The sequence below is a fragment of the Rousettus aegyptiacus genome, unplaced genomic scaffold (genome assembly GCF_014176215.1).
Source record: "Rousettus aegyptiacus isolate mRouAeg1 unplaced genomic scaffold, mRouAeg1.p scaffold_m13_p_4, whole genome shotgun sequence".
Classification (NCBI taxonomy): domain Eukaryota; kingdom Metazoa; phylum Chordata; class Mammalia; order Chiroptera; family Pteropodidae; genus Rousettus; species Rousettus aegyptiacus.
Genome location: NW_023416307.1, coordinates 131,977,645 through 131,991,335, shown reverse-complemented (window position 1 = coordinate 131,991,335; position 13,691 = coordinate 131,977,645). Strand labels below are relative to the sequence as shown.

Here is a 13,691-nt window from a genome sequence, read left to right as displayed (position 1 = left end):
ATGCTCAAATATTTGTGAAACAAATAATTATGTAGATTAATGAATGTGCAATCAGTCAGTCACCAAGAAAAAGTCAGTAGACAAAAAAAAGTCAAGGATTCTCCTAGGAACCCTGGTCCAGGCAGGATGGCACTTGGCCTCAATCCTGAGGTACGCAGTGGCTGGTCTCCCTTCACCTGCAAGAGAGAGGAGTTCCCACCATCCCAAGACTCTCGAGCTCCCTTGCTAGCCCCGCCCTTGTGCAAAAAGATCCCGGAACACAGACAAAGGCACCAAATGACAGCAGTTCCGAACTTCATGCACCTTGCATCGTGCGCCCTGCAGGTCTGCAGTACGCACAGAAAAGGTGCTTACTGCAACCTCCCCCATTTCCCTGCGGTCAATAACCTCCCACCGTCTGGAACTGAGGGTAGAGGTTTCACATAGGGGAGAGGCAGGAGGGGCAGTTACAGCCTCCATACCCTCCAACTCCCACTTTCATCACCTCCCTCCGGGTGCGCCCCCCTCTGGGGACAGGAGCTGGGCCTGGGGCCGCCGGGGCGGGGAAGGGTCGGCCCGGGGCGGGGAGAAGCAGTTTATATAGCGTCAAGGAGAGATTTGGAAGCTGCTGCCAGCCCGCGGGACACCGAGAGGCAAGAGGCTGCCGGTGGTGCCTCCCGTCCGGTCCACGGTTCCGGAGGTCCCCACGGTCTCTCCGAGGTCGCCGGCACTCGGCTCTGCGCTCCCCACCCTGTGCTCTGTTCAGTGTGCTTCGCGAGAAAATACGCTCAGGGCTTGGGAAGCGCAGGGCTGGGGACTGCAGGGCTGGGGACCGCGTGGAAATTTTCCCGAGGTAAGTCCTGGAGCTGAAGTCCTCTGGCTTGGCAAGAGCCAGAACTAGGTTTGCAAGTGGTCAGGAGTTGCTGGGGAGGGATGGGTCAGATAGAGGGGGCTGCGTGAAGACCACAATGAAAGAAATAAGTCAATTTCAGAAGCTCCAAATCGTCTCCTGCCCAGGACAGGGACTCATGTGTGGCAGGCACCCAGGACTACACTGGGAACGGATGAATAAAATTAACCATCTGGGGTCAGGAAAAGTCACTCCCAAGCCTGTGTAGACCCAGTCTGTAATTTTGCTCTTGCATCCTACACAAATTTATTAAAGATGGTTGGGATCTTTTTGTTGTCTGAGGGGAAGGGAGAAGACAAAAAAAAATGCATCCTTTTATGAATACCCAGTAACATCCTGCAATGAGTGGAACCCCAACTACCTGGCTCAGTCTCAACTGCAAATAATTGTGATGAAGGGAGGAGTTTAGATAGGGGAGATGGGTGGTGATATTGATTAGGAATATCTGAGATGCTGGTGAAAATCATAAGACTTGAAATGGAAATGCTATTAGAAGTTTTTTGTCAAGAGTTTCTATAGTTACAGAAACAGCAGTCACAGATCTATTTGGTGAGTAGTATTTTTAATATAAAATTTCAAGTATGCCATTTGGAAGTTACAATGTTAAACTTATTGTTCAATGTCTGCATAGACGGCATCACATACATAAAAGTCCTGAGGAGTCTAAATAAAGTGTTTAAAAATATATGGCCTTAAAAGTTTTTTTTTCCTTATAAAATAATTAATTTTCCTCTCTCCTCCATCATTTTATTCCAAAATATTGTAAGTGCAGAAGAGAACCTGCAAAAAAAAAGAGAGTTTGTCTTCCATTCAAAAGTACAAGTGTTTTGGACTTTGTGCTACATGAAGTAAAATTTTGTGATGTCCATGAAAGACTATCTTAAGCATTCATTGGAGAATCTTCTTTAGCCTTTTTTTAATAACAAAAAAAACCTTTAAATTTTACTAAATCTTCTTGTGAAGCAATTCTCAAAAACGCAATATACTTGCAATTTCCGCTTTTCCCATTCTCTTCAGATAGTCCATATTTCAGAAAAGTTTGAATAGTTGGAATGTTTATAAAGAAAAGATTTATTTATTTGCACAAAACAGCTAATTCGGTCACCAAATGAAGGTCAGGTTACAAGAACTGTGAATGAAAGTGGATGTGTTCATTCATCTGTTTACACAGTGTGCTATGTAGTCCTGCTGATATAAGTCATTAAAATGATTTTTTAAAAAATATTCCGTCAATAAATATCCCCTGCCCTGGGATTTCTTAAAAATATTTGATTGCTAGTTATACCTTCTGCAAATAAATAAAAATGGTCCAGACTAATGAGAATGTGTTTGAAATCAAAGATCTCTCACTTCTCCAGTCCTAAGAAATTAGTATGAAGATTTTCTATATTTTTACTTTTATGAGTATCATGAATATAAAACCTTTCCAGGGCAATCAAATGTTGGCCAGAATGTTCTTTTCTCTCCTGACCTGTTGTTGTTGTTGTTGTTGTTGCTGTGATTATTTAGGAAGTGACTTATCTTTGCTCTGAAATAGGTCTAGGTTCAAGTTGCAGACTAGCTTAAACATTCACTTAACCCCTCTGAGTCGTTTCTCACCTGTATCATAGAGCAGTGACACCTACCTAATTCACAGGGATGTGTGAGAAAAAAATCAGAAGATCTTTATAAAATGCCAGGCATAAGTGCTCAATAAATGAGGGCAATGGTGATGATGGTAGTAAATTTTAAGCATCAAGACAAATAGAAGTATTTCTCAAATTCAGTTAATGTTGAGCCCAATCTTATTCTGTTTTGACCTCACTGAAATACTTTGTTTCCATGGAGTATAACACATGATTAACTGTAATACATGACTCGCCAGACATTGTAATCTCCCTTTTTCCCTTGAAACTGTTCCAGTTTGTAAAAATTGTTTAAGGAAAGACATATCAGCCATGCTGCTGTCATGGAAGAGATATTTGGGAGTTGTGACTATTCTGATTTCACTATGTACTTCTTCATATTTTATGCTTTACAGTTTGGGGCAACTTTTTCTGGAGAACGCAAATTGTTCCTGCAAGTAGAAGACTTTGAAAAGTACCCTCAGTGTTTTAGTTTCTTTGGATAATGTTTTGTGATAACAAAAGTATTTTTCTTCTTTCAATAGAAATGTATCACATTTGAATTTTCAGAATTTTAGAATAAAGACCCAAAAAGCAAACTTAAGTTCTTTGAGGTAATGGAGAGTTTAAAAGGCATAGATCCTTTACAAAACAGTGACTAATTAAAGGCCAAAAATTTTAAATGAAGAAACAATCGTTAGAGACTTGATCTCACTCCCTTTCATCATTCCTCACCCTCCTCCAGACTTGTCTTTTCTTATGATGACCCTAAGAAAAGGAAATTTGGAAGAGATTACCATGAATAAAAATGGATACCGTTTGACTAACATAAACCATGTACACATGAAAAGATCTCTTGAGTCTCTCATATCCCTGACACTTTCCACAGTACCTGGTACTTAGTAGGTACTCAATGATAAATGAATGACTTGAAATGTCAAAAGTCTGGCTGAAATATGCTTCTTATGTAAATATGGAGCAGTTGCATTTAGAAAATTCACTAATATGCAAATCCTAGGCAAGGTAAAAGAGGCCTTATCACTTCTATTTGAATCTGGGCTTCTGACCTTCACTTTTGCTAAAGTGAGAAACAACTGATTTATCATTACTGACTCTAAACCTTACCTTGATTGACTGAGACTTTTTATGGTTCTAAATAACATGTCTAAAGAAATCTACTAATTTGATTTTGCCATAAATAGGAAATTTCCCCCCAAATGCTCTAGCAGTAGAGGGGATATGAATGTAAACCTCAACATTCCCCTCAAGTCACAAAGACATTAAACAGACATCTAATCATTCTTTAATCATTTATTATTAAGAATTAGGTATTGATTTGATTCTAAAATGTTTCTGTAATGCCCTAAGTACTATGTCCTAGACTTTAAAGGGGATCGATTTTGCCAGAATTGGCAAAAGGATTTGTATTGGCTTGAAAAACCATAAGCTAATCACTAACATGTCCTTTAAAAACAACTTGATTAATGTTTGGCAAGAAATTCTTACTGAAAAATCTCCACTACATGATTCCAAATACAATAAAACTTTGGTGATCATAAGCAAGTCATAGTCATTTTTGGCAGTTACTGTTTGGTAAAAAAAAATCCCACAGTGAATCAAATGGTCCCTGTGCCATCTTTTGGTACCCACACCTCACCATAAACCAGCTGGTGTACTTAACTTCATAATCACATTTACGTCCACATTTCTCTGGGGTAGTTAAAATCTATCATACTAAAAAGATGATGTTATACATTGTGTCAGATTTCCCAAATGTGCAGGCTTTTATCTTCTCTGCTGGCTAACAGATGAAGTCAGAGCCCTGCTCACATTCCCTCCAAATCTACTGTTTTAGCTCATGCTGGATGCTTCTTACTTCAAGCACCTGTGAAAGCCCGAGAGCTTTCTCTGGCCTTAGGATCATGCCTGATTCATGTGGAGTAAGCCAGAAAGACCTGGGAGTTAACACTCCTGGAAGCAATCCCTGACCCAGTAATGGATGAAAGTTGGTGAGTTAATAGCCCAGCTGTCTCACACCTTGGGGGAGGCAACTCTTGCTATGATCTTCCGAAGGTGTCCAAGGTAGTAAACTCCAGCTGCCCAGAATGGTAACCAACCTGCTCATTAACAATTCCACATGGGCTTCCTTCCCTTCTCTGTCTCTCTTCCCGGATCCTTTACCAGTGGTCCCAGAGGTCACCTCCTAAATAAACTGCACAAATTCTTGCCCAGAATCTGCTTTGGGAGAAACCTGATCTACCATAAGTTTGTTAGTTCTTTCAGTAAATGCAGTGTTTTTGCCGTAAGTATACCATAGATTCTATTCCAGCCAAAAAATGATTCAAGAATGGAACTCTTGCTTTGCATTCTGGAGAGCAGAATTTTGTCCCTTGCCAGTGCTGTTCAACTTGTTTCTGGGTCATCTGGGTTGTCGGTCATGACCTGATCCCGAACTTCAATCAGCTCTTTGAGAGCTGTGTCATGGGGAAATGGAGGGAGATATCAGTGAGGACTCAGGGTGAGCCCATCATTACAGAAATAACACATTCTGCTGGTTATGAGAAGCGGCTCAAACATATGCTCTGTGAAGTTGGGGCTGTCCCCTCCATCTTTTACCTACTACTATATTGCAGTTCTTCAGAGAAACAGGATCAATAGTATATGTGTGGAAATATATAAGAGGAAATTTATCATAGGCTCCCATGATTATGGAGGCTGAGAGTCTTGTGATCTGCCATTTGCAAACCAGAGAGCCAGGAAAGCTGGTGCTATAATTCAATCCAAGTCTGAAGGCCTGAGAACCAAGAGTACCAAGGTCCAGATGGCTCAAGCAAAAAGAGCAAATTAGTCCTTCCTCTATTTTTTTGTTCTATTCCAACTCTCAATGGATTGGATGATGCCCACCTGAATAGGCGAAGGTGATCTTTATTCATTCTATCTATTCAAGTACTGATCTCTTCTGCAAACACCCTCACAGGCACACCTAGAAATAATGTTTTACCATCTCTTAGCTCAGTCAAGTTGACACATAAAATTAAAGATCTATTTACCAATTACTTTCTGATTCATGCCCCCCAAGCGAGACACCTCCTCAGACACCTCACATGTACTAACTGCCCACAAGGCAACTGAACACCCTCTACCAAAAACCCAACAAATCCAAGACAGTAATAACTATCTTCCCCACAAATGTTCCCCTCTTCCTGTGAATGGCATGACCCAGTGACCCCACCGAAAGCTCTGAAGTAGCTGTGGAGCCCTGTCTTCCCAGTGCTCCTTAACAATCCCATCAGTCTCCAAGTCCTAACCATTTCATTTCCTAATGATCTCTTCTTTCCCTTCTCCTCATCATCTCTGCTCCTAGGTCCCAAACACCACCCTTTCTTTCACTCAGACAACACTACTTCCTAGTACACCTTCCTGCATTTGGTCTTGCTCCTCTTCTACTATTTTTCATATTTCAGACTTAGTGAGCTTCTTAAAACCTGTACTTTCCTCTGCTTAAAACACACCAATGCTTTTGGATAATATCCAGAATCTTTACTTCTCACCATCCAACTTTTATCTACCTTTCCTTCCTCATGTCTTCCTATCTTTTTGCCACTCCTCTCAATACTCTAGTTTTTTAAGGAGACCTTGTTATCTCCCACCTCATGCTGTTTGTATTTGAAATTTACTCTACTTAGAACAGTATTCTCTAGACTCTAAATCTTGCTAACTGTTTCTCTCCCACTAAGGCTTAGCTAATATATCCATTCTTTGGGAAAGGGTTACAGGACCCTCTCAGTAGGTCAGGTACCCTGCTCTGGGTCCCAAAATACCCTAGGCTTTCCTAGTCATATTTTTCTCCCACTGAACTGTGATTACTTTGTCTTTCATGGTCACCAGCCTATCTCCAGGTCTAGCCACTTAGTAGATGTTCAATAAATATCCATTATATAAATAAATGAGCTGAAATCAGGTTCCTTACTAACTGATGACCATGGGTAAGTCACACAAGCTTTCTGAACTTTAGTTTTCTCATTTAAAGTAAAAATCATATCCAAGCACAAGGTGATTGAGAGGAATTGATGAAATTTTGGATTTTTGATTCCTGGCACATAGTTGGTGCTCCATAAATGGTAGTTCCTTCGGATTCAGCAAGATAAGTACTATGCTTGATTTGCTCCTGTGATGTTTAGAGACAGTAAAGGCCACACATTCCAGGAGGTATAAATTAAAGGGCACTTTAATATAGAGTTTTTGGGTGGAATCCAGAGGAAATAAAGTGTCATTTAGCTAAAAGCATCTTTGGAAATGTAAGTGACATGATGACATAGAACGGTGTCTAATTCACTCACATAGTTTCTTTCAAACAAACTTTCTTAAGCTTCAACATCTTCATTCCTAGGATTAGTGCCATGACTCCAGTTTCTAAACTGAAGAGCTTTTTCCAGGAGTTTTGCTTTAATAAATTATTCCCAACTGTCATTCCTCTTTGATTTTCCCCTTCTCCATGACTATTGCCATCATCCCAAAACAGCACAATTAGCACCTAATAACTGGTCCCCAGGGACCTGTCATGAATATACTCACAAACCCTGATGCACATCTTTCAATGATTTAACTGGGTGGAGAAGCGGGCAAGGAACTTTTTAGATTTCAGTAATGGGGAATGAGTTAAGTACATAAAAGGGGGTGAATATAAGCACCTCAGAGGGCTGTCTGGCACTTTAAAAACTTTTAGGTATTATTTGGTAAGTTACTACTTTGGTGCACTTAAGTCTATGGTAATCCAGATGTTGGGGTGCCCTGCCCCACTTCAACATGCGAAGTTTGTAAACCCCCTTTGTTTCTGTATATCTCAACAATTTGGGCAAACATAGTCACTAGTAATTAACAGTCATTATACTAAGAGAAATAGGTAAATTCATGGTTGATAGTCTTGTCTATGTTAGAGACCCACCTCATAAATCCATAAAAATGTACTCGACACAAAATATATTAGATCGATGCCTATTTTCTCTCAAAAGCTTGAAGGTTTTCATTTATCTGTTCATTAACTTTACTTCTCAGTGCTCCAACAAATTTTCAACTTTTTCATGGAGAAAGTTACCATTAGACATAGATGTTCCATTATCATCTCAATCAGCAGCTATAAAAGTTCTTGAGATCGATAGTTCACTGGACACCACAAGAGAGGTTGTGATTTCTTACACTGCATATCTGCTAACTTCCCCACTGAGAATGGAGACATGTGGCCTGCATTTAGAGCTATAGCCATGCTACTAGCTTTCGCCAGGAGGCAAGTGATAACACTCTGTCCATCTTGTTTTCCAGCACCTAAAATAAGGCTTATACATAAAAAGGTGTTCAGTAAGTATTTGTTGAATTATTATATACTGTGATGACATATAATAAGGAAAATCCATTAACTCAGAGAGGTCAGAAAAGGCTTTCCTGAGGAAATGTTGTTTAAGCTAGTATCTAGAGCAGGGGTCCCTAACCCCCAGGCCAGAACCGGTACCAGTCTGTGGCCTGTTAGGAACCAGGCTGTACAGCAGGAAGTGAGCCAATGAAGCTTCATCTGTATTTGCAGCCTCTCCCCAGTACTAGCATCACCACCTCAGCTCCACTTCAGATCATCAGGCATTAAATTCTCATAAGAGCACCAGTTCCTGGTGCCAAAAGGTTCGGGGACTTCTGGTCTAGAAGAATGGTGAGAGTCAGCCAGGCCCAGAGGGTGTAGTTTTCACAGAGGGAGGAGAGCTCGTGTAAAGGTCCTACAGCAGAAAGAACAAAGTGGGCGAGGAACCCAGGGAATTCCTGTATTAGTAGAACACAGAGCAAAGGGGAGCATGGCACTTGATGAGGCTGGAAAAGAAGTAGTCAGACCATACATGGCTTTGTAGGGTCTATTAATAATTTCTGTCTTTATCCCAAGATCAGTGGGAAGTCATTAAGAGATTTTAATTACGGGAAAGGTGGAGGAATAACCAATCACTTTCGTTTACAAAAAATACTTGAAATGGTTTGTAAGGCCCACTTTTACTTTGAAATTCTGAGATTCTATGAAAAGTCAAATGGCAAAATGAGAATGGAGCCTTAAAAACCAAGCATATGACATTGGAAGTTAATTTAAGCCTGATAGAAAGCCATTAGAGATTTTGAACATGGGGGCTATTGATCTAATGTATGGTCTTCAAAGATTATTGACTGCTGCTTGAGGAATGTATTAAGAAGGCCAGGAGTCAAAGCATGGAGATCTGGTAGTGTAATAACCCAGGCAAGAAGCATCAGTGGCATGGACATGAGTGGGAGGTCATGAGGAGAGGTTTATTTGGAATATATTTTGAAGGTACTATTGACCAGACCTACTTATGAACTGGCTGTGGGGTCTTAGAGAAACCACTTCTTTACAGCATGAACATAGTTGTAACCTTACATTTATCGATGTAATTCTTTCAAAAATATCTTGTTCCCTCAATGCACTGTAAGATCCATTGGTTTTACCTTTCATGGCCTGCCTGCTGCCTAACAAAGTACCTAGCATAAAGAAATGAATCAATAAATAAGTATACTAATACCACCTTATTTTACAGATGAGGAAAATGAGTCTCAGAGTTTAAGTTAAAGGACTGGCCTAAAGTCTCATAGTTTAAGTTAAAGGATTGGCCTAAGGCCTCTCAGCTTGTACTAGAACCCGTGTTTTACACTTCTCATTCAGGCTATTTCCCCCCTGGCTTTGGAGCCCCTTCCAAACACTATGCTCTTTTATTTTGGGGTGAGGGGTTACCAAAATGTGTTTCAAATATTTCTACTGAGTGACTTGTCTACTGAGCCAGGTACCCACAAATGGCAGCCAGCATTATTCTAATCACCTTCGAGGCTTTCTTGGGGCACCTTGAATCTGTGACATTACTTCCTTCTTTGAGCTTGCTTTCTTCTACAGTAAAATCGGTGATCTTATCTCACTACTGGTGAGTGTTGTGCCTAGGACTGAAAGTTGAGGTCAGTCCTAAGTCACCTGACTTGTGTTCTGTTTTCTGAAAGACAAGACAGCTGTAGACAAGAGAGAGCAGCTGGTGTGCTTAATCTTCATAAGAGAAGTTAGCCATTCAAAAATATTCACTCCTCAAGGGCATTTTGGAAAAAAATAAAAAATAAAAAACAGTTGAAGCAAGCTGTGATTAAGAGGAAAAAAAAGAATAGAATGTAATTAAGAGTTTCCTCGATTCTCTTGGAAAGGAAAAGAGTCTGAAATGTAACTTTGTCAGGCAATGATCACATCCTTGGACCTCTGCCTTTCTAATTAAATTTCCAATTTATATATGTATAGATATTTCACTTAATGAACAGCTGGTAAAATTGGATCCTTGCTCTGCAGAGTTTCACCAAAGCACTTCAACATTTCTGTGTGACTGAATACTGTTTAACTCTGGAATGCAAAATGAGGAAATTAAATCCTCTGCTCATCATCTAGCACCTCCTAGGCCGCACACTCCCTGGTCTGCACAGTTTGGTTCTGTTCTTTCCCATCAAGTTACTTCCAAAGTAACCTTTCCTCTTTTCATTACCCCTCTAGGAAGCAGCACCCAGTGTGCTTTATACTTTTCTAATGCCCCGAGACCCAGTCTCCACCCTCCTGAGGCTTCCAGTTTAGTGGGGGGATAGACATTAATGAGATAAACACTCAAATGAAGATTTAATCACAGATTTGAGATGAGCTATAAAGAAAAATAATAAGGTGCCATGACAGAGAAAAACCACAAAGGAGATCTAATGTATGAGGACAGGAGAAGACGTTGTATGCTAACAGCTTTATGTTGTTGTTAATCCAACTAGTATCGCAGTGAAGACCCAAGCAAGGATAGAGGGGAAAAACTGGCCGGAGAGGGTCACAGCAGTCAGATGGGCACAGGGCAAGTGGCCTTTCAAACTGTAACATGCACACAAACCACCTGGGGATGTTGTTTCACTGCTGACTGATTCATAAGGGCTGAAGATTATTTCCAACAGGCTCCCAGAGGTCCTGATGATGCTGAGGCGAGAACCACACTTTGAGTAGCAATGATGGTCTAGGGCCAGGGTTGGCAGTTTTTCTGTAGAGAGCCAGGTAATAAACATTTTAGACTTTTTGGTCAACCCTCTCTGCTGCAAATACTCCACTGTGCTATTGTGAGGTAAAGCAGCCATAGACAGTATGTAAATGTATGGGCAGAGCTGTGTTCCGAGAAAACTGCATTTAGCAGTCTGATTTGATGCAGGTGGTAGTTTGCTGTAGGATCAGTTGGTATCAGTTCTCATCCTTGGCTATATATTAGAATCACTTGGGTTTCAAAAACATACCAGCTCCCTACTCCAGATCAATAAAATCAGGATCTCTGGACATGAGGTCCAAGCATTGGTAGAGTTGAAAAGTTCCCCAGGGGATACTGAGGTATAATCTGAGCTGAGAGCCACAGTGAAGCTTAATTTTATTTGATAGTCTCATATTCTCTTAGCCCCAGGAGATAGGTAAGGCAAAATGACTCCACCTTTCTTTAATTCTGAGACAACATCAAATGCCCAGTAGCTTTCAAAGGAAGAAGAAAACCCAGCAGGAAATATATAAATCAACAGTAACACCTATCCTGATTTTGTGAATGTTAAAATGGGGGGTGGGGGGGATGTACATTTTAAATCCAGGACATATGGATGGTATTTTTATTCTTATTTTACAGATGAGAAAAATGAGGCACAGATGTATCATACAGATCATATGATGGTATACTAAAAAGTGATAAGCAAAGCATGATGACTTAGCTTTCTGAACCCCCTTCATTTCCAAAATATGCAAGGCCTCCCTTCCTCTGTGGGCCTCTGCCATCCCCCTGCTTTTGGACATACTTGGCCTCCTCCTTAGAATCCCCTAATCCTGGCTTTTCCCTTAGGCCTATTTAGATGTCAGCTTCTTCTGGGGTACCTTTCCTGAGCCCAGGCCCAGGGGAGGGGCCCCTCCTGAGAGCACTTCCTGCCCTTAGTGAGTTTCCCCATCAAAGCCTAATCTCCTTTTTCCATAGACTAATCCTCCAGGCCCTGGAGAAGTCATGAGGGCAGGGACCATGACTGCCTTGTTATCATTTTATCTCTATCACCTAGCGTGATATTATGATTTGTTACAAACACACACACACACACACACACACACACACACACACACACACACACATACACACACACCTTTTTATCTTCATCCAGGGTTCCTGGCTCACAGCTCCCCAAACCCTTGGAATTTTGTAAGCAATGAGAACAATGGGAGGATCTTTAGTTATAATATTTTGTCTCTTCTCCTCAGTTCCTGAAATAGCTTCAGAGCCACAAAGATGAAATGGTTTCTTGTTCATCACAAGCAGCACCTTTGTACCACAATTGGGTTTATGCTAATGAGGTGACTTTTGGAAAATACCTAAGGCTGGGAGATGACTGCCAGGAGAACCAACCATGAATGGAGGGTTGGACTTTTCAGTCCCACCCCTTCATATCCTGGGAAGGAAAATGCTGGAGGTTGACTCAGTCACCAATGGCCAATGATGTAATCAACCACCCTATTTAATGAAGCCTCCAAAAAAACCCCAAAGGACCAGGCTCAGAGAGCCTCCAGGTTGGTGAACGTCTCAGGGTACTGAAAGGGTAGCACCCTCGAAGAGGGCATGGAAACTCTGTGTCCTTTCCCCATACCTTCCCCAAGGAATCTTTTCTACCCAGCTGTTCCTGAGTCATATCCTTTTATAATAAGCCAGTAATTTAGTATGTAAAATGTTTCTCTGAGTTTTACGAGCCACTTTGGAAAATTAGTTGAACTTGAAGAGAGGGTCTTGGGAACCTCTGACTTATATAGCCTGTCGGTCAGAAGCACAGGCGACAACCTGGACTTGCGATTGATATCTGTAATGGAAGAGGGAGGAGTCTTGTGGGACTGAGCACTTAACCTGTGGGATTTGATGCTATCTCCAGATAGTGTCAGAATTGAGTTGGATTGTAGGACACCCAACTGGTGGTAGAGAATGGCTCGGGGGTGTGGAACCTACTTACACATTGGAACTGGTGACTAGAACCACTACACCTGGTTATACAGCAGGGGCTCAGGAATGTGTAGGGAATGCATACATTTTGGCCCAGTCCTGCTTATTGTTAAGTATAACGGCACAGAACAGTGCATTAGAGCATTTCTTCGTAAAGTGTGGCCAGTCTCCACGCCTGTCACATTAGCACCACCTGGGAGATTTTTAGAAATGCAGATCCTTGGGCCCACCGTGTACCTGCGGATTCAGTTTCGGGGTTGGAACCCAGCAATGTCTGCCAGCTAGACCTCCTGGTGATTCTTCGTGAGGATCTCAGGTTAGGGTAGACTCTGGAGCAATACTGCCTTGGTTTAAATCCTGGCTTTGTTATTTAAAAACGGTTTGGCTCTGGGAAATTTACATTCTTTCTGTGTTTCAGTGTTTTCTTCAATCAAATGGAGCTGATAACTGGATTAACAACATAAAGCTGTTAGCACAGCACCTGCTCACCATAAGTACTCAAAACAGGTTAACTGTTAGTATTAGCTGTGCAACTATGGGAAAATTCATTAATGTCTCTAAATTTTACATCCTTTATCTTTAAAATGAGGGTAAAATCTTGGCCTTGCAGGGTTTTGACAGTTAAACACGTGTGATGGTTAATTTTATGTGTCAAGGAGGTTAGGCGATGGTGCCCAGTTTTTTGATCAAACAGCTATCTAGACATTGCTGTGAAGGGAGTTTTAAGAAGAGAATAACATTTAAGTCAATGGACTTTAAGGCAGATTACCCTCCATTATGTGGGAGGGCCTTATCTATCCATTGAAGACTGAGAGAACACTGAGGTCTCTCGTGTTTCTGGGGAAGATTGCCTTCAGACTCGCGACTGCAGCATCAAATCCTGCCAGAGTTTCCGGCTTGCCCTGCAGACTTCAGACTTGCCAGTCCCCACAACCGCATGAGCCAATTCCTTAAAGATCCTGCTCCATATGTCTATATAGATATACTCTATAGATGGATATATATGTGTATATATATATAGTTTATATATGGAAATAGTCTATATATAAGTCCTGCTCCATACATCTATATAGATACAAACATATAATCTATGTAATCTATAGATATATCTGTATGTAGTCTATATATAGGTATATACACACCCTGTTGGTTCTG

General features: G+C 41.1%; 1 protein-coding gene across 3 annotated transcripts in view; it reads left to right on the top strand.

Annotated features, from left to right (window-relative positions):
• Positions 1-623: 623 nt before the first annotated feature.
• Positions 624-13,691, top strand: part of COL6A6 (collagen type VI alpha 6 chain) — a 142,129-nt gene continuing 129,061 nt past the window's right edge. For all 3 annotated transcript variants that reach the window (XM_016140264.2, XM_016140262.2, XM_016140263.2), the window contains exon 1: positions 624-832. The gene's annotated coding sequence lies outside the window, so the exon portion shown is untranslated. The remainder of the gene's footprint in view (positions 833-13,691) is intronic.